The following is a 21,507-nucleotide window of genomic DNA, read 5'->3' on the forward strand; positions in this document are numbered from 1 at the left end:
GTGCCTAAGGCACTTGACTGCTAACCAGAAGGCTGGCGGTTCAAACCCACCAGCCACTCCTCAGAAGGAAGATGGGGCAATCTACTTCCATAGTGATACTGCCTCGGAAACCCAAGGAGGGGTCGCTATGAGTCGGGTTTGACTCGACGGCACATAACAGCAAACGACAACGTCACCAAAGAGGATGTCTTCCTCCAGAGATTGATCCCCTTGATGACATGACCAAAGCAAGAGAGTCAGGCAGTATTCTGTCGTGATCCTTAAAGTTTTCATTTGCCAGTTTTCATTTGCCTGGCCTTTCTCCCCAGTCTGTCTTAGTCTGAAAGTTCCAGTGAAACCCTGCTGGTATTTGGAATACCAGTGACATAGCTTCTAGCATCACACCAGCGTTCAAGTTACCACGGTATGACAGACTGACAGACAGGTGGTGGATTAAAAAGTAAGCTAGTTGGATATATGTGTCTAGTCTTCCTCTGTTGTTGTTGTTGTTATGTGCCATCGAGTTGGACCTGACTCATAACGACCCCTCCTTGGGTTTCTGAGGAAGTATCACTATGAAAATAGATTGTCCAGCCTTCCTTCTGAGGAGTGGCTGGTGGGTTTGAACCTCCAGCCTTCTGGTTAGCAGTCAAGTGCCTCAGGCACTATGCTACCAGAGCTCCTACTCTTTCTGTAGCTTTGGAACTTACTTGCCACCATTTAGGTTAGTGGGAATATGGATAAAAGACAAAATCTGAGTGTGAAAATCGTGAGAAAAGCAAGTCATTAACCTGATTAACATACCCATTTGAAAACCAAGACAGCTCCAGAAATGGCTCACCTCCCGGGATGGCTTCCCCCAACCAAATGCGTGGCTGACAAGCACTGGGATATCTCCCCACTTTCTTAGGCCTACAGTCAGCTCTGAGCCCTCTAGATTCTGTTTCCTTAGTGGCTTCATACCTGTTTTTCCCTTTCTACCATTGACTCAGTTTGAACTCTCATTACTTCTTTACTGGTGAATGGGTATCCTCCAGACTAGTCTCCCTGCTCAAGTCTGGTCTCTGTCTACTCTACCCTCTCAACTGCCAATAGGGCATCATTCTAAAATATTATCAGATCAGTCACTCTCCCACTTAAAATCCATCAGGGACTTCTCAGAGAGTTGAGGTTGACATTTGCATGTGTGGCTCATAGTAGATTTTTCTTGATCTCCTTTTCCAGGCTTGTCTCTGCCTCAATTCCCCTTCCTTTCCACTCTATTCAGTGTTTCTTATTTGGTAACACAGAAGTACTCATGCTTCCTTGAAGGCATCACATTGTATCATGCATCTGTGCCTTCACACACCTTTCCTCTGCTCACGGAGCCATTTTTAATTTGTCCTTGATGTTACCCGTCCTTCAAAACTTAGCCTGAGGTGCTCTTCTTTGGGTAATTTTTCCCTGACCTGCTGGTCTGACTTGGAGGCCCTTTGTGTGATGATCCTCTGAGTCCTTATCCCCCTCTTCTGCAGTCTTTGATTCACTAATCCATTCTCTTCCTGCTCTAGTGCTTACTAGCCCTTGTCATGTCATGGCATATACAGAAAAATGTTAAGTTTTGAATGGCACACTTGGGTAAATGGACAGAATTGCTCAAGGCCAGCCACACTGGCAGTTACTAGCCACTCAGCTATAAATGGCTACTTTAAAGGCGGAAAAGATCAGTATCTCCAAATACCTGAACCTACTTTTACCCACCATTTGAGAAGCTCTGGAGCAGAATGCAGGCACCTTGAGGACAGAGGACAGAGAGTAGGTCTTCTTAGACTTTGTATGTCCAGAGCCTAGACCGATGCCTGTTACCATGTCGGTGCTGAGTCAGTGTTTATTTATTGAAAATTTGACGAGGTAGCGATAGTAATTCATTTCAAAGTTAAATAACTTGAAAGTAGGAGTGTGATTATACATTAGCCTCAGTATGAAAGTAGGAATGTGAAGTTATGGTCTTCTAGTATGTCTTTTACATCATTTCATGTTAAAGATGGAGAGGGAGTAAGTAGAAGCAGGAAATTTGAGTAGGAGAAACTTTTTATTTGGTTCAAAGTGTGCTCATGTTTGTGTGTTTTAACCTCTCCAAAGGCTAATTTCCCCCTACTCCACGTTCTCTAAGAAGGAATTTCATTGTAGATAGAGAGCAGTAATAATTTCACATTTGGCATGTTCTCCTTCATAATAGTGCATCTGTGATATTTCTCTCTGGTCTTCAAGGACCATGGTAGACCTGTAGAACTATCAAGCAAACCCACAAAAGTCCTGAACTTCAACAGTGTGATTTTGTTTCATGTAGAGATAATTTCTTTCTGTCTGAAAATTTTTATGGACAAAGGACAGAACAAGTATTTGGAAAGTTTTTTTTTTTTTTTCCCTCCCTTTTTCTTAATATAAAACAACTTAGTAACTTTTAGAGACTAGAGTGGTTAGAAAATAAACATTGCAGAAAAAAGAAAAGGAACACATGTTTACTCGAGTCCATGAGCTCTTTGGACCTGGTGGTGCCAGGTCAGGTCCCTGCCTGGTGTTGACCCTGACAGCTTTCCTGCCCTGCCTGTTGGCCCTTACGTGGCCTACCAAGCGAGACCACATCCAGGATGCTCATCCTTGTCACCCAGCAATTGCTTTTGTTTTGTTTGTTTACCTTTTCTTGAGAGTAGGGAAAAAAAAAAAACAACAAAAAAAAACAACCAACAACAAGGTAGCCAACTAGCAGGCGGGTGTGGAACAGACGGCTGCACATCCTGGAAAGGCTGCACTCCTTCATTAGTGCCTCCTTGCCATTTTATAACACTGCAATTTATTCTCCCTAAATCTGTTCTCATCTTGTGAAATTTCAGGTTAGAATGCCTATCTGGAGCCCAGAAAGCATGAAACAGTAATCCTACCCTTTAGTTTTTGAAAATCAGGAAGGCTTTCTGCTCCTAGTTAAGTCTTTGTAACCTGAATGTAATGTTTCCTTTGTTTTTCAAAAAGTATAAAGATAAACCAGTGAATATGATTTGAATACACTTGTAAGGGAGGGGTGCATCTGTTTTCTTTAAACAGATAGTACTTGAGTTTCTTTTTAAGCAGGGGACTTCTAAACATGCCTATCAACTTAGAAGACTTGTGTGTTCTTATGTGGACTTTACAAACATTAGGCAATTCGTTATTACTTGGCACCGTAGAATTGTCAACTGGAGGTATCTTTTATAGTGCTTTTTTGGGAGATTTAGGTGGGGAGTTTATGTGTATAAATTATTTGTTTCCTTTTTCAGTATTTTTGTTATTGTTATGTGCCGTAGTCAAACCTGATTCATAGCGACCTCTCCTTGGGTTCCGAGGCAGTATCACTACAGAAGTAGATTGCCCAACCTTCCTCCTGAGGAGTGGCTGGTGGGTTTGAACCGACAGCCTTCTGGTTAGCAGTCAAATGCCTTAGGCACTATGCTACCAAAGCTCCAGTTTTTCAGCATAGAGTTCTTAAATATAAGACAATGAGCTGTAATTTTTTGTTTTTCAAAGATATTTATGGAAGACAGAAATTTGGCAGCATTCTTAAAATAACAAAAAATTATATATTTTTATCAGTCCACTAGTAATGCAGTATTTTTCTTGAACATTATTTTTTTTGTAAAAGTGTTGGCTAATTAAGATCCTGGAGGTCATGGCCATCACAATGAAGCCAAGAATTCTTTTCCTTTTTTTAAAAGCAATACATATTCTTTAATCGGTAGTTTCCTGAACTCTTTGGCACTGTTTTGGTTCTGTACGTAATTTTTAGTTGGTAGTTTCTTGAACATACAGGGAATGTGTGGGTGATTTAAGATTGAGTAATTCATGCCATGGGGATTTAATTTGGTGCAAAGCTGGCTATGACCAGAGAACAAACTGTTAGGAAATGGTCCAGTTTTAAGTCTGCATGTGCATAGACATGAAGTATTTTAGGTTCATTCATCTTTTGCCAGTTGTAGTTGTTAAGTAATCGTCTTGCATTCATATTTACATCATCCCCAGCATCTTGTGTTTCTACCACTCTCATAAAAACTGACTCTTGTTTTTAAGGTAGGGCTTTATGATTGGAATTAACCAGAAAAATCTCATTTATGTCTTCAGCAAGAAAGACAGAGGGCCTGCACTGTGTACATGCTGCCAGAAGTTTTTATAGTAATATTTTGTATCTAGGCTCTGGCTCTTACCATTAAATGTGCTTTTTATAGAGTACCAAGTTATAAATGTAGTGCAGCTACGGCATATTAATCTTACTGCAGAGGTTTAATGAGGCAGTTGTTTTGCGATGGACACTGTTGGGAGCAGAGAGCAACAGAGTTTTACTTTACCACTGAGCTGCAGAAATATTCCTTGCCTGGTAATAATCATAACCACATGATCTCTTAGTTTTTCTTTCTTTTGCCAGTGCTTTTCCATGCAAAAGTGGCTTGGAAGGAGGTCCATTTCTAGGCAGTGAAATGGATTGGAAATTGGGCTGTTTTCTCAGTAGTTTGACATTTTAGCTTTGATCAGGCATGGGATCCTTGTTGCACAGAGAGAAATATGTAAGATGAGTTTCAAGAATACAGATAGTCTTTGCCAGTCCACTGAGATGGCTTTTAGATATTCATTACTTTTACTTGACTTTTATACAGGTTATAAAAAGTAAATGTGGTGAAACCTCATTTTTACATGGACAGAATAGAATTTCTGCTGGTTGGCCTTAAACTGATCCCACATTTGAAATTAATTGAAGTCCATAGGTTTATTGCCTCCAACACTTTTAAGCCAGGGCAATTTTTTATTTTCCCCAAAGTTGTAATTTTATTAAAACAAGTTATAGCAGTAACAATCTTTATGAAGAGGAGGGTGAGAAGAAGGAAAGAACCACCTGCCAGAGAACATAATAGGGAAGACCATACTGCTCTTTACATTTTCATTTATAAATAATGTTAACAAAATTGGAAACAAAGCTACCCTTTATTTATTTTTTTGTAATAATAATTGTGTCTTTGTTCCAAAATTAAGTGTCCTATCCAGCTCAGAACACTATAAATCCAGTGCTGTGTAAGCACCTTTTATAGGAGGAGATGGAAAGTTGGTTGTGCAGATGAGAGCGTCTGGGATGGACCTGGCATGGCCGGGTCACATCATTGAGGGCAGAGGAGAGAGGACAATGCCTGTAGCTATGACGGAGTTTGTAGTTGTAGTGCAGGGGTGTGAGGATATTTTAAAATGCTGTTCTCTGAGTGGGTTTGTAGCATAACAGTAGAGTTAGGAGAACAGCTGTCCTTGGTGCAGTGGTGTTTTTTGGGGGTGGGGTGGGCTTATTTAGAGGCATGGACCTTATATTTATAACCCCTTAGGTTGAAGTCAGAGATTTGAATGGCTAGCAGAGTAATACAATTATTTTTTATGATTACATCTCAAAGGACTTTATAAAAACTGCATAACTAAGGCCATGTGCCACTATTGAAGTGTAGCCACCTGTGGGAAAGAAATGGTTGACAATGTAAGCTTTCTAAAATCTTCCTACATCAACTGCCATTAGGAATGGAAACCCCTAACGCAAAGAAACAAATATTTTGAATGGCCAAGAAAGAATTTTCTCATGAAAGTGGAGGTTGGAAAAATCTACTTAGAAGGAGAGAGACTGAGATTCCAGTACTCATTACACCACGGCATCCTAGCCTATAATCGAACCCATCTCCCAGAGGGTCCCTCTTAAGTGTTGACCTAAAAACAAATTCGCCAGTTGGCTGGAGCATGCATCCTAAAGTTGCAGCAGAAGTGAATAAGCTTGACTGACTTCAGTCCCTGAAGGGTTCTATCTGTAAATGCAGAAGTGGAAGCAAAAACATTTTTTATTAGTCTTAAAATGACCCTCATTATAATAACCAGTCATAGTGTCAGAAGCATGGACGGAAGTAATTTTTTTTTTTTCTTTTAGCTTTTAAGGACTAAAGTATCCTGCATTCTTATTTGTTTGGTATTTTGGATATTGTATTCTTGTAAAGTGTCCATATTCTTGAATAATAAGGAAGGGGAGTTTTTACCGTTTTCCTCAGCACACTACTTAAAGTATTCAGGATGTCTCCTTATTTAAAATAAACAGGTCTGCAAACTTGATGGGTAGCATTTAAATAATGATATTAAAATTCAGATCTAGCACCCACATTTCCCCGAGTGCTGTCAGTTTTATGAGAAACTGGGAACTCATGCTAAACAAGGAATAGTATTCAGTGTGTGCGTGCTGCCTTCCGACAAGTGTTAATGGTGCCAGGGTCAGTTTGCCATAGTCAGGACAGTTACTTATTTCCCTGAATTGCCCTCTAGTTTGGCAGTATTTTACCACTAGGGTTTAGTTTGGTGGTGATCTTTGGACCATTACCCATTTATTGCATCTGTCGCTCTTGGTGAAACATTTGAAAACAGAAAACTCAACTGTGGTGGGTCATATAGTGTCGATTTTGGAAAATGTATACATGTAGGTGCTTTTTAGTTTAGCGGTATCTGGTCTATTCATGTTTACAGAAAAAACACCAGTAAAGGAGTTTGTAAGTAATTTTTTTTTTTTCCTCCTCCCTCCTCTCATCATCACCAAATAGTATTTACCAAGCATTCACCTGGACACGGTGCTGTGCTGGGCAAAGTACAAGACAAACGAAAAAGATCCTGTGATTACTCCCCCAGGAGTGAGCAGTCTAAACCCTGTATATTGGAATGGGCACTGTGTAGAGTGTTGAGATAATAATTTTCCAGATGGTAAATCAACCCAAATTACAAATTTACTTAAAGAGTGCATTCTTTAAAAAAACAAACTACTTGCTGTTTGAGATGGGAATTCTGTTTTTATTTTTTTATCACAAATTTAAGAGATTATGTGTGTTGAAATGTAAGTTGATTTTGGCATATTTGAATCATTTGAAGGGTGGTGATACAGTTAAGTTTATTACAGATGTGAAGATAGGTTTTGGAAACACTGCCAAGACGAAAAGGAAGTTGAAGTGGCCTGTATGGTTCTTAGAAGTAAGTTAGAAACCAGTAGCAGGGAACACTTTCAGACAGTAGGATGGTGGTGTGGTGGCATTGACTTTTTCAAGAAATATGGAAATTATTTGGTTTCTATAGATGCTGATTGTAACATTGTAAATATTTAATTTGGCCATATGAAAAAACAAGTCACTGATTTGTATTAATTCTCCCTAGATATACATGGCTGTTCTCCCCCACTCATGTTCCTGCTCTTCCACTCTCCCCTCTCTTCCTTCCCTGCCCCCTTCCCTGTGATCTTCCCTCTCTTTTTCTCTCTCTGCCATCACACTGCTTTCCTACAAAGAGGAGTGATAGCACCGGAATGTTTGGGATGTTTCTCTAAACTGAAAAAAAAAAAAAAATACAAAACCCAGTGCTACCTAGTCCATCAAGACTCATGGCGACCCGATAGGACAGAGTAGAACCACCCCAATAGGGTTTCCAAGGCTGTAAATCTTTACAGATGCAGACTGCCTCATTTTTGTCCTGTGGAGCTGCTAGTGGGTTCAATCCATTGACCTTTTGGTTAGCAGCCCGATGCTTTAACCACAGCACCACCATAGCTCCTTCTGAATGAAAAAACAAAACCAAATTCACTGCCATTGAGTCAGTTCCAAATCATATCGACACCCATTGGGTTTCTAAGACTGTAAATCTTCACAGAAGCAGACTGCCTCATTTTGATTCCGTGAAGCAGCTGGTGGGTTTGACCCGCCGACCCTTTGTATAGCAGCCAGATGCCTTAACCACTATACCACCAGAGCTCTTTTTCTGAAAAAAAGGGGGGCATAAATAATTAAGTTTTTATTGAGCTTCCAATAAAAACATCTTGTAGGCTTTCCTCTTTTATTTACTCTTGTTGGCCGTGTACCACTCCTTCTGTTAAAATGAAACTATTTTTAATTTCCACAATATTTGCCAACTTAAGTTGTTGTTAATTGCTCTTCATAGTCTTTTGTTTCTTTTCTTGATCATTTTGAAAACAAGAGGCATACCAAAATATTTACACTTGAGTTGGTATTTGTAACAATGTTTGGCTGTATGGTACAGCTTATTTTGCTATTGCTGTCTAACAAATAATGGGGTTACTGTGTGTTTTGACCAGTTTATAAGTAAAGGTCAATTTCATGCCTATGGTAATTAGCTTAGCTTATTCTAGACTTTTGGCTAATTCTGGTAATTTCCCGTGAAAGAGTATATTTAGCAGAAAGGGAATTCATTCTTAAGCACAGTGGTTTTTTCCTTTGCTTTGGAGACTGCTTAATTTTAAAGTGATTTATCTCTCCTTTTTAAGAAAAAGCCCTTAGAAGGCTATGAAAAAAAAAAAAATGACAAAGTTAAAACCTTAAAAGTGGTGTAGGAAGTGGGTAGAGGAGAAAAGAGAAGCTCCTTCAGTTATCACAAACTGAAAAAATTTAGGGAAGATTCTTGATTCTTTTGTAATAAAATCTGCATCCAAGTTCTGCTATTGCAGCTTTTGGGAAAATGCTGTTTGTTTTTGGTAGCAAGAAGATTAAATGTTACTTTAAAAGAACCTGTCTTTGAACCCCATACTTACAGTTTTGATTTTCTTTCAGACCCCAACTGTAAACTTGAAGACAAGACTGAAGATGGAGAGGCAATAGATTGTAAGAAGAGGCCGGAAGACGGGGAGGAGTTGGAAGACGAAGCTGTGCACAGCTGTGACAGCTGCCTCCAGGTGTTTGAGTCACTGAGCGATATCACAGAACACAAGATTAATCAATGTCAACTGACAGGTAAATAATACTTATCACTTCTTGTCTTCTGATACTGTACTATTTCTGATAAAGTTTTTTCCTTTATGTGTTTTTCTCTTCCAATTGTTTTACTCCCACACTTGAGTATCTAGGTAAGTCTCAAGATGGTTTTTGAAAGAATTCTAAGATGGTGGCTTGTGGCCAACTCAGTGTCACTGATCATCTTAGATTTTGAATTGCACCTAGATTTAATAGCTTATAAATATGTTTTCATTTTCTGTTTTTTTTTAATAGTGATGCCCTGTATGTGCAGAACCTAACATTGAAACATTGATGACTAAAATAAAGTGGAGAAAAAAAGAAACTTATTTACTGTTTTTGTTTTTGCCAAAGAAATTTACCATGTGTCAATTTTTTTCACTTTAAATATCAGCTCCTCAAGGAAGCTTTCCCTGCTCCAACTCTGCCTGATTTAGGTCCCCTTTTTGCGTTCTCACGAAAATATTCATGGATATTACAGTTCTCATTGCATATGTTCACTTTGCCATCTCCCTCCTTAGACTGTAAGTTCGTGGTTTACAGGTGCTTTTTTTTTTTTTTTTTTATTGTGATTTGAGTGAAAGTGTACAGAGCAAATTTACCACATTTTTTTTTTTTTTTTTTTAATCTTTCTATTATCTGAGCCTAGCTTAGTGCTTGGTTGATGGGAAGCCATTCTGCTATATGGTTCGTGGGGTGAATGAGATTGAAAATTGCATATGAAATATAACATGCTTTATTTAATGGCTGAGCCAAAACGTAAACCCACTCTACCAATTTTTGTCCTCTTTAAAAAATAGAGCCTACAAGAAAATACTAAATGGGCCTGGAGCATTTGAGATACATATCTTTTTTTTTTAAAGATACTTATTATTTTTCCTCTTACTCTTTGAATAGCAGGTCTTCGAACTTTTTGTTCAACCGTGGGTCTGCTATGTATGTGTGCATATGTGGTTACCACTCTTTTTCTATTAGTTTTCTCTTACAAATCTTTCTTCATTTAACCATGTGCCGGAAATGTGTTTACTACACATGTGGTTCTCCAACTGGTTTCCACAAAATATTGATAGTTCTGTAAGATTTTAATGGGTATTCCATTTTAACAATGTTTCCTGAACAGATGATTGTGGAAATGTTGGATTAAACCCAGTTATTAAAGTGCACTGAGGGTCTTCAAGAAGGGATTGCAGTAAGCAAGTTTATTAGACTATAAAATCTTTTTTATTTTCTCAGAAAACCCATTATCATTTCTTGGGACTTAAGTTTTAGAATTGATGATGGCTATATAAACATTCTTCATATACCTTTTATTGTAGTTTTTAGGCGTTTGGGTGTCTTTTATTTTGCTGTATTATAAACCTATAGAAAAATTGCAAAGAAATGTGCTGTTTGCCAGATTCACCAGATTTTTACATTTTCCCCATTTGCTTTATCATTTACTCTCCATTTTTTTTTCTGTAATCATTTGCAAGATTTGAGATACTGCTCCCTTCTAAATGCATCATACATATTTCTTAAGAACAAATACATTATACTACATGAAAGCCAGGAAATATAACATGGAATATTGGTAGAATACTATTGCCTATTTCCCCCTTATAAATAGTATTTTTTTCTTTCTAAATAATAAACAACTGTTTATAACTAATAACTTTTTTACCTTATAAATGATAAGTAATTTATAGGAAAAAAACCTTTGACACTGTGTAACTGTCCTCATTCTTATTATTAATTGATTTATTTATTCATATCATTATGGACTTTCAGATTTTTATTCCGTTCAGTGGGTCATAATTCATCACTATTATTTGTTTGATGCCCAGTTGTCCTGTAATTAGTTAATGAGACTCCCTTCAAACCAGATCTTGTGTTTATTTAATATGTCTACATCATTGTTTGAGGACTTTCTTAGTTTCTGTTACAACTGCATACTCCCAACTCATATTGTTCTTTTCCTGTCCCAGTCCTGTAATCAGCCTTTTTTTTTTTTTTAATGAGTCTGGAGAGTTGCTTTTGGGAAGTTGCTCTGGTGGTGCAGTGCCAAGGCATTCGACTGCTAACCAGAAGTTGGCGGTTCAAACACACCAGCTGCTCCATGGAAGAAAGATGGGGCAATCTACTTACATAAAGATTTACTGCCTCAGAAACCCAGTAGGGATCACTTTGAGTTGGAATTGACTTGATGGCAATGAGTTTTTTTGAGTTTTGGTTCTTTTAAGAGGATGAAGGTATTTAGAAACCAAGATATAGGCATGATGTGTGCTCATTGCTACAGGTGTATCATTGCTTCCAGATTCTTTCAGAAGAACTGGGAAGTGTGTATGTATGTGTAATATATATATATACACACACACATATATAATTCATAAAAATACATATATACAAATATATACACTTTAAAAAAAAATATTTTTCTCTTAACTACTTAACAAAAATACATGTTCATACCAATACTACCATTTCAATCCAGCACCTCAGGTATGTATATTCTAGTCTTTTACCTTTCCATTTGTTACTACTTCTATAACAACGAGAAATATGACTTCCATCATCTTCAATATGTTTACTCATTTGTTTGAGCCTAGAATACACAGTAAATAGTTTCAAAATTGCTAACTCATGCCATCGTGGTAAGCCGACTACCTTCAGTGTAGTATTTATTTATAATTATTCTTTCATGTAATATTTACATACAGTGAAAATCATAAACTATAAGTATGCAGTTTAGTCTATTTTGAAAAAATGTAACTCATACCCCTCTTAAGCCACAGATAATTTCCTGTATTTTAGAGAGTCCCTTCATACACCTTCCTGATCAGTAATGCTCCCCCAGGAGTAGCGTCTTTTTTTTAACCATAGATTAGTTTTGCCAGTTCTAGAACTTGTTATGAATGGGACCATATACTATATGTATATTTATGTGTGTGTGTGTGTGTGTGTGTATATATATATATATTTTTATTTTTTATTTTTTAAAGAACAAATTCACTACTGTCAAGTTGGATCCAACTAATAGCGACCCCTCCTTGGGTTTTCAAGGTAGTATCTCTACAGAAGTAGATTGCCCGGTCTTCCGAGGAGTGGTTGGTAGGTTTGAACTACCAGCTTTCTGGTTAGCCTTAGGCACTATGCCACCAGAGAACTTTAAAAAAAAAAAAAAAAATTATTTATTTAGTGGCCAGCTTCTTTTGTTTAATGATCTGTGAAATTCATTCATATTGATAAGTAATTTGTTCTTTTTTTTTTTGCTAAGTAGCATTCTATTGTATGAATATACTACAGTTTGTTTTCCATTTTTCTGTTGGTGGACATTTGGGATTTTTTTACTTTTACTTTCTGGCTATTATAAAAAAAAAGTTGCTGCGAACCTTCTTCTATAGGTCTTTTGTGGACATAAGTTTTATTTCTCTCGAGTTAATATGTGGGAGTAGGATTGCTAGGTTGCAGAGATGGGGAAGGTGTGTTTCATGGTCTAAAATACTTCCCAACTTTGTCCAAAGTAGTTGAAACATTTTATACTCTCACTAGCAATGTATGAGAATTCTAGTTGCTGCACATCTTTGCTAAGATTGTGTTAGTAGCATTCTGTTGGATATGTATTGTGGATTTATTTGCATTTTCTCATATACGTTTAATTGACTTCATTTAATACATATTTTCCTCAGAACATATTATTTTAGAAAAGTTCCATTAAATGCAGATAATTAGTAAGATTCTTTTTTCAGAAGAATAGCTGATGCTTTATAGGAAGTTTTACTTGTGTAAAATTAACCCTAACATTAGGGTAAACACATGGTAATTGGAAGCAGTAGCCAGTGTATACCATACATGCAGGCAGGGCATTTTACCATATGTAAGAGTGGGCTTTGCCTTGTGTTAAGGGGAAACTTTTTAAAATTAAAATAATTTAACAAATAAGTTTTAAATTGTATTTAGACAATGTTTACTTTTTATTGAGTGTCTGCCATCTAGTGATCCTTATGTTCAGCCCTATGGGGTAGAATAGAAGCATAAGACATTATTCCTGTCTAATAAAACTTTAACATTAGTATAGAAAATGCTAGATTTTCAGCATGTTATGTCCAGTATAATATTAATGGATTAAATATGGTGTTTCTTCAAAGATTGGGAAAAAAAAGAAACCTTAATTAAGATTCTAGGTTTATTTTCATCATAAGCTTTCTCAGAACAGGGGATCATATCTGTGCTGACATGCTACCACATTTTCATCAAAGATGGGAAAAATCAGTCAATCAGTAACTTACTTTTGACTTACTGAAACACATTTCAGGAAAGGGAAATCTCATGGTCCTTGGTCATTTTCATCATCATTCAGGATGATTTCTTAGGAAGGTGGTAGATTGATGCATGAAAGCCTACATGACCAGGAGAAGAGCCAAAAAGAAAGTGGTGAAACAAAGTCAGGAATCATTAACATTTGTTGAAGATGCCAGAGTTAAGGCTTGAGTTACTGAAGGGTCACCTTCATCTGATTTGGAAAAGATTGGAAGCATTTTAATAAAAAGCATTTTAATTAAAAGCGTAAAATGGTAATTTTACCCTTTCTTGGTTAAATTCTTTTAGTGTAAAATGCGAGGTCTGACTCTTCCCATTTTTGCCTACTGCTTGAGTTAACTCTATTCTTAGTGTTTCTTTTTTTCTGACTGACAAAGTTATTTTTAGCAAATGAGAATACAGTTGGCTCTCTTTATCTGCGGTCTCCACATCCACGGATTCAGCCAACCGTAGATTCAGTCAACCTGGTGATCGAAAATATTCAGGTGGAAGATACTGAGACGGGGGAAGCAATTAAGTGATCAAAGCAATCCTTCAGAGGCTAAGATCAAGCCTAAAGTGCTATTTATGTAGCATTTGCATTGTATTAGGTATTATAAGTAATGTAGAGATGATTTAAAGTGTTTGGAAGGATGTGTCTGTTATATGCAAATACTATGCCCTTTTATATAAGGGACATGAGCATTCCCAGATTTTGGTATCCGTGGGCGTCCTGACACTAATCCCCCATGGACACGGAGGGAAGACTGTATTTCTTTTTTTTTTTCTTAAATCCTTTCCTCTCTTTTGGTTTCACTCTTTTAATCTCATTGTTCTTTTTCACGCCTTTACTTTTTTAGAGGAGCTCTGGTAGTGTAGTGCCTAAGGCATTTGACTGCTAACCAGAAGGTTGGTGGTTCAAACCCACCAGCCATTCCTCGGAAGGAAGATTGGCCGATCTTCTTCAGTAGTGATACTGCCTCAGAAACCCAAGGAGAGGTCTCTATGAGTTGGATCCGACTCAACAGCAGTGAGTTTGTTTAGTTTTGTTTTTCAGTATCATCCAGCCCCATTTCACATCTTTGCCAATATTCCTTTAATTCCTGTCTTTTCTCCAAGACTTAATTTCCGTATTGTCCATGTTGTTGTTGTTGTCAGGTGCAGTTGCATAGGTTCTGACTCATAGCAACTCTGTGTACAGCAGGATGAAACACAGCCGGGTCCTGTGCCGTCCTCATGATCTTTGCTGGGCTTGATTCCATCATTGCTGCCACCGGGTCAATCCATTTCACCAAAAGAGTCTATCTTTATTTTGCTGACCCTCTATTTTACCGAGCATGGTATCCTTCTCCAGGGATTGGTCCCTTCTGACAAGATGGTCAAAGTACGTGAAACAAAGTCTGGCCATTATTGCTTCTAGGGAGCGGATATGCCAGCTGTACCTCCAACAAATCCAACACAGATTTGGAACAAATCCAAGACAGATTTGTTCGTTTTTCTGGCAGTTCATGGTATGTTCAGTATTCTTCCATTTCTCTTTTTTTGTTCTCCCTGCCTGCTTTATAGTCTCTTGCTTTTTTCTCAACTTTCTTTTTTGTAACTTATGGCTTCCCCTATATTAATCTTTTTCTTTTTTATTGTGACTTGGGTGAAATTTCACAAAGCAGATTCTTTTTACATTCAACAGTTTATGTAGGTTTTGTGACATTGATTACAATCTGCATGCTCTCTGCCTTCTTCCTCTCTGTGGTTACCTTTTCCCTGTGTCTTTCTTGCCTATGCATTCCTGCCTCCCTAGCTTTCTCCCTGGGCAAATGCTGCTCTTCTGAGCTCCCATGGTTGATTGTTCTAAGGATTGCATCTCCCTGGTCTATGTGTTCAGCTTATAGGCCTTTCTATAGTTTGGCAGAATGTCAGCCATGGGAGTAAGTTCAATTTCAGGCCCGAGTGGTGACTAGAGGCCATAATCTTGGGGGGTTTTGCCAGTCTGTATCTGACCAGTAGTCCTGGTCTTTTTTTATGTTTTTAAAAATTTTGTTCCACGTATTTCTCCCATTCTACCCAGGGTCTCCAATTTTGATCCCTTTCCCAGTGGCTGACAGTTGTAGCTGGGCACCATCTAGTTCTTCTGGTTTCAGGGTCATATAGGCTGAGATTCTCATGGTCCCTTGTATTAATCCTGAACTCTTCACTGCATTTCTGTTGCTACCCAGTCAGACCAATGCCTGAAGCTGTTTTAATGAATAATTTGGATGGGGGGGGATTATGAGTTAGTGTGCTAGAAGGTAAACTATAGTTTGGCATTCGTAGAAAAAGAAATCTGAACAACTTGTTGATTTGCAAAATAGCAGAAAATAGAGGTATGCTCTTGGTCTGACACCCTTTGGTTGTCGATTGCTCGGGGTAGTTCTATCGTATGAGTGCCTTAGAAGCCCTGTTTTGTGTTCTTCCTATCCTGTAACTGTGTGCTTTCTTGTTCCTTCAGATCTATTCCTTTTGGGATTTTCATCCCCAAGGGTGAGGCATACTCTTTGGAGAGTCTGCCTGTATGAAAACTGGTTTAAAGTCTTGAAACCGTGTATAGTCTTGCCAAGAGAGCCTAGACCAGACAAGGCCTTGGGAAATGAAGGTCAAATATAACACATAGTGACCAGTTCTAGACCAGATTTGAGAGTCAGCCTGGGGACTGAGAATGCTTAGTGAAAACCATCTGTAGATACAGTCCTCTGGACAGAATTCAAAGACAGTGATCTAACAGAGTACAGATTGTACTAGGGTATCACATGCACCATTAATGGAGTTAGTCATTGAGGGAATGTTCTGGAACATAGATGCTGTTTTGAACAAGTATCTTTGACCTAAGAAAGAAATCCATTTCTAAGGTTAGGAAGAGATAAGGTGACATTCAGACAGATGAATTCTCTACTTCTTTGTCTCATTGTACAATTTTCCCCTAGTTTACAATACAACATATATAAGTAAATTATGTATTATCCTTGCTTGAGGGAGTAGGGGAAAAAGTGAAAGAAAAAATTAAATCCCACTATTCAATTGTAGCAGTAGATGGGAAGGGAAGGCTGGGAGAGGAGGAAATCAACATTCTAATACTATTGGTACGCTCTGATGCAGAAGACAGATTATCAAAATATATATTTAAAGAAGGAAAAGCACAGAGAACCTCTCATTTTACTAATCCACAAACCCTGTCATTTCTTGCCAGTTCCCTCAGGGGGTGGGGAGGGCTAGAAGCCAGAGGGGTCTCATCACACTTCTCAACAAAGATTTAATAGCAGGGTGCTATGGGGCAGGCTGAGATTACAGAGACTTTATTATGCTTGCAAAACTGAGTAAGAACTAGCATTGTAAATCATCAAAACTAAGCTACACTTAACAGGATAAATGTGTAAAGTGCATTTGGTAATACTGTATGCTGTTGTTCTGAGGCATTTTTCTCTTCTCTCCTACTAATTTGCAAACTTGAGTTGTCTGTTTAAGTGTTCTTTCATATCATTAATGTGAATTGTCTGGGTGTAAGTGCTGGAAAAACTAAATGGCATTGTATTAGCTCTTACCCTGCTGGCCTGCATGCTACTGGTAAGATGAGTAGGTTGAAACAGGTGTGGCCACTAGGCTGCTGTAGTTTTGGGGAAAATGTTTATAAACCAGATTTATAAAGCACTAGCAAGATTTGCAGGTCCCTTACAAATACTGTTGATGTGTGGGTTCACATTTTTTTTAGAGGAAAATGAACTGAAATTGATGAGTGCGTGCTGTGCATCGGAATAAAGTAGTATGCTCACTTAATTTGTTTTTAACAGTTCTGAGACTTCCTGTAAGCTCCACACAAATTTAGTGAACTGAAGACTTTTAAACATCTGGATTATTCTTTGGTTTGTTTATGTGTTTTGGTTTCAGTCAAAGAATATATGTGTGTGTGTGTGTGTGTGTGTGTATATCTATATATCTATATATCTGTATCTCTGTTACATAGTTGTGGCAATTTAAAAAGACTGGTTGGTTCCACTTGGCAATCAAGCACCCTAAGAATTAGTTCCATTGGCAATGAGGATAAGAAAAACAAGTTCTACGGAGTGAAGTATCATTTCATAGAAGCATATTGAAACTGTTTTTAAAACGTCTTTTTGCTATTTTCTTTTTCAAATCATAAGTTGAAATAAATTGCATGAAGTAAATGTGGTATTGTTAACTTTTAGTTTCTATTGATTAGGCTTTAGACATTCTTTGTTTTATTTGGATATTTCTATATTAATAAATTATTCATAATTTGTTAATAATCATTTACATAGCAGTCAATTCTATATTTAAACATTAATTAGTTCTAGTGCCTAAGGCACTTGACTGCTAACCAGAAGGCTGGCGGTTCAAACCCACCAGCCACTCCTTGGAAGGAAGGTTGGGCAATCCTACTTCTGTAGGGATACTGGCTCTGCAACCCAAGGAGGAGTTGCTATGAGTTGGGGCCGACTCGGCACATAGCAATAACAACAACAACAAAGAGATTATGGATTGTAAATCCTTCCATTTTGATAAATTCCTTGATTCCTATCTAAAATCTTTCCTTAGTTTTTAAATTTACTTCATTCTCCAAATCTCCCTAACCATCAAGTATTCAGTTTCCTGGCCTTTGTCAATTTCGTGTCTCAGCCCCTTCTTCATGAAATGTTTCTTACTTTTTTTTTAGACCAGTGGTGTCCAAAATTTTTTGACAATAAAAAATTAGTATATACCTCTATAATATATATTTATTAATATATTACATACATACATGTATTATACAAGATTTACAAAAATAGAAAAAAGTGAGGTAAAGATGAAATAACCAGGGTAAATAATAATTTCTCTGTTATTTTGTTTACTTTAATAATTGATTTTAATAGCTGTGAAAGATAATTTACAAAACCACTTATAATAATGGTGGATTTGATAAGTCTGTATTTCAAAATTGTATTTCCTGATAATCTCAATTTTATTTTGCCAACTTTCGGTCAGATCTGCTTAAATTTTCCTTCCTCTCTGTATCGTATGAGCTCTGGTGGCGTAGTGCCTAAGGCACTTGACTGCTAATCAGAAGGGTGGCACTTCAAACCCATCAGCCACTCCTCAGAAGGAAGGTTGGACAATCTACTTCCGTAGTGATACTGCCTCGGAAACCCAAGGGGAGGTTTCTATGAGTCGGATCCCACTTGCCGGCAGTGTGTTTGGTTTTTCAGTTTTCTCTGTATAGTAGCTGACCAAGAGCTTTTGCTGGCAGTGTAAGGGCCAGATCTCCCATTTTCTTATTGATTACATGTGTTTGATTATCAGTATCTTGCAGTTTCTTTGCAGAGAACCTTTGAGATCAGTTATCAAATTTTGAGGATTTTGCAGACACTAGATTAGTTATATTAAATGAATTGTTCCATATGTCCCTTTAGCTAGGCACAGAGAGACTGCACTACGGTGAAGTGTGGTGAAGAGACTGGAAGAGTGTTGGCACTGGGGCTAACATGTTAGCTATTTATCTTCTCACTCCCAAAAGATCTCATACAATTGCTCGGGCGGGTTGAATTTGTACCTGGATGACTAGGTATGTATGGCTGGTGTCCATCTGATTCATTGATAAATATTTGGGATACCATCTGTGGTGTAGTGAATTACATGGTATGGCTTTTTTAGCCATAGTCTTTGTAACGTCCACTTTACTGTGAGCAACTGAGTAGCTGCTTGTTAAAGTCTTCCACTTGGGGCAGCACGAAATAATCTTCTGGGAAAGTTTGCTCTCTCTCAGGTGTGTAGAATTCTGATCTTGGGATTGGTTGGTTTTGCCACTCTGCTAGGCTCAAAATGAGCTTTCCTAAAGGCAGAATAAATCTCTCACTGCTGGCTGAGAGAGACACTCTGCTGAGAGAGAGAGAGAGAGATGTACTGCTGAGAGAAAGAGATGCAGTGCTGAGAGAGACACCCAGCTGAGAGAGATGCCTGGCTGAGAGAGACCTCACCTGGCTGAGAAATGGCAGCAGTGGAGCGAAGAGTCATGAGACAGAATGGCAGGCTTACTTGGCCCACAGAGGCAGAGGGCAGGCCTGGAGTCCAAGGGCCAGACAGGCATATCTAAGGACACAGCAGAGGGGAGGCTGTCCTGATCAAAAAACTGTGTCCTGAGTGGGTTCCTGACCTTAAATTGTAGCCTGTTGCTTCCCTAATAAACCCTATAATCCGTGAGTTCTTTGTGGCCACTGCAACAAATTATCAAACCCAGTAGATAGGTGATGGGTGCTGCGGGAGGGACAGTTGGTGTCAAGGTTGGTAAGAGGGCTGGAGGGTGGCAGCATGTCTGGCCTCATAAGAACAGGCCTTGATTGGCTGGTGGTGATTCTGTCTTCCTCTTGTGGAGTTAGAGGAGGTCAGAAGATGCTGCTTCCTGCCCCGTTAGCACCATGTCTGCCCTAGGATATCAAACCCACTGCCATTGAGTTGATTCTGACTCGTAGAAACCTTAAGGTTTCCAGGGCTATAAATCTTTAGGGAGATAGATGTCTCTTCTTCTTCCGCAAAGCAGCTGGTGGGTTTGAACCTCTGACCTTCTGGTTAGCAGTCAAAGGCCTTAACCACTTATCCTTCTGCTGTAGGATATGCACCCCATATCCAGAGACCTCTGTTCTTAACTGCCACTTAACTTTATGATGTGAAAAATAACTTATTCCATCTCTGCTCCCTCAAGTTTTAGAGAGTTATAGGCCTGAGTGTCTCATTTTCTTAGTCTTTTAGGGCTCTAACTAAGTTCTTCCATGTATATACCAGAGAAAAAGTGATCATCCATAATTGCTTCTAACCTGTAAACTATCGGCAGAGTATATTCCTTTTTCTGGTTTTGGAAGACAGAACAGTTGAACCTGTTATAAAAGGTTTGTTGTTTCCACAATAACTGTACTACAGCAGAAATTCTTGATATTAGTACCTGGTCTAGGATTCTTTTTCTTGATATATTTATTTGTGACATTCCCTATCAAAGACATGAATGTAAAATGCTTATTTGTAGGTCCATTATTTTCTCAAAGCTCTTTGAATGCTTTTGAGATTTATAAAAGGTCTATACTGATGAGTTACTTTTTCCCACTATGAATGATGAGCAATTTATTAATTTATTAAAATAGTTTGAATATTGAAGGCATAATGTTAGAAAAAATTCTCTGTATTTTGGGTGTGCATTGTTTCTGTTAGGTGTTCTTGTCTATTAGCCTGCTTTCACAGCTTGTGAGTTAAAAGAAGGCTGTTGATTATGAAAGGAAAGTTCCTGACGGATGAAATCGCCTCAAAATAGAAAGTAAATTGGTGTATTCACTTTATTTTTTTATGAGTAAGACTTAAGTGGAGACTGTCCTGTATTAGTTATAACTACATTAGGAAATTACCTGTTCCTTGATTAGTTTGAGAGTTTTGAAATGAACATTTTGAAATAAATGGAATTCAGGAAGAAAATTAGCATGATTAATTATCAATGTGTAAGAAAATATTACTTTTGTATGTTTGTGGAACCACAGACATTTTAGGTAAATGGTTTTGCCTTAGTTGTGTAATTGATAACGAGTATATAATAAACTAATTCTGTGTTTTCAGGTTTTATTTAACAAAAATTGTAAATAAAATATCAAGAACACAAACCATGGGAGAATATCTTTAGGAATTTCTAGTGTCCTTGATGGTCACTGATGATAATTAAAGCTGTCAGTTTGTCCCTGTGGAGGAGTGCAAAAATTATAAATGAAGGGCTATATCTGGGCTGTAGCTATATCTGGAGTCTCTTTTAACAGGGAAGATGAGTTAAAAGAGACCAACTCTTTCGTGGGCCTTATGTACTTGTGCAGTCTGTCTTGTAAGCAAGGTGATGCTTAGCTATGTGGATTCAGTTGTATGCACACAAGGGCTCTGCCACATGTAGCCTGTTCGCCTACATGAAATTTAACATGCTAAAACTTAAGGAGGGATTTCTAAATTTTTGCTTCATTGTACTTAATTTTTTTTTTCCCATTGCTCTACTACAGATGCCTGTGACTGATAGCTACTTTTTTCTAAGGTAGTGGGTTGCCAAAGAAGCTATTAAAAGTAGACTATTTCACATCCTTCTCTTTGTGTTAAGTCTGTGGCTGGGGATCTAGTCTTTGGGGAATGGCAGCAATGTCACAGAGATCTATGACCTCTTAATAGGCCTTGGGAGGGGAAGGCAGGAATCATTCTACACTATGCCTCAGGGCTTAGCTCCTTTAAACTTCAAGGAATTGGACTGGAACTCTTCACTCCTCCTTTCTTTCAGCTTTACCTTCAGGGGAAATTGATCGATTAGAGGTGATTATTCCACAAACTCTGAACCCTTTTCTCCTCTTTGTTCCAACTGGAGCTTCTCAAAGTTTAAAGGGATTGTGTCTCCTGGGTAAATTGTAGAATGCATTTAAGTAGA

General features: G+C 38.0%; 1 protein-coding gene across 1 annotated transcript in view; it reads left to right on the top strand.

Annotated features, from left to right (window-relative positions):
- The first annotated feature begins 8,602 nt into the window (after positions 1-8,602).
- The window catches only part of ZNF521 (zinc finger protein 521), a 302,346-nt gene continuing 289,441 nt past the window's right edge, over positions 8,603-21,507 (top strand). Inside the window, exon 1 of the mRNA XM_042780248.1 lies at positions 8,603-8,777. The gene's annotated coding sequence lies outside the window, so the exon portion shown is untranslated. The remainder of the gene's footprint in view (positions 8,778-21,507) is intronic.

The sequence above is a fragment of the Orycteropus afer genome, unplaced genomic scaffold (genome assembly GCF_000298275.1).
Source record: "Orycteropus afer afer isolate SDZICR_OR568_19922 unplaced genomic scaffold, OryAfe1.0 scaffold00030, whole genome shotgun sequence".
Classification (NCBI taxonomy): Eukaryota; Metazoa; Chordata; class Mammalia; order Tubulidentata; family Orycteropodidae; genus Orycteropus; species Orycteropus afer.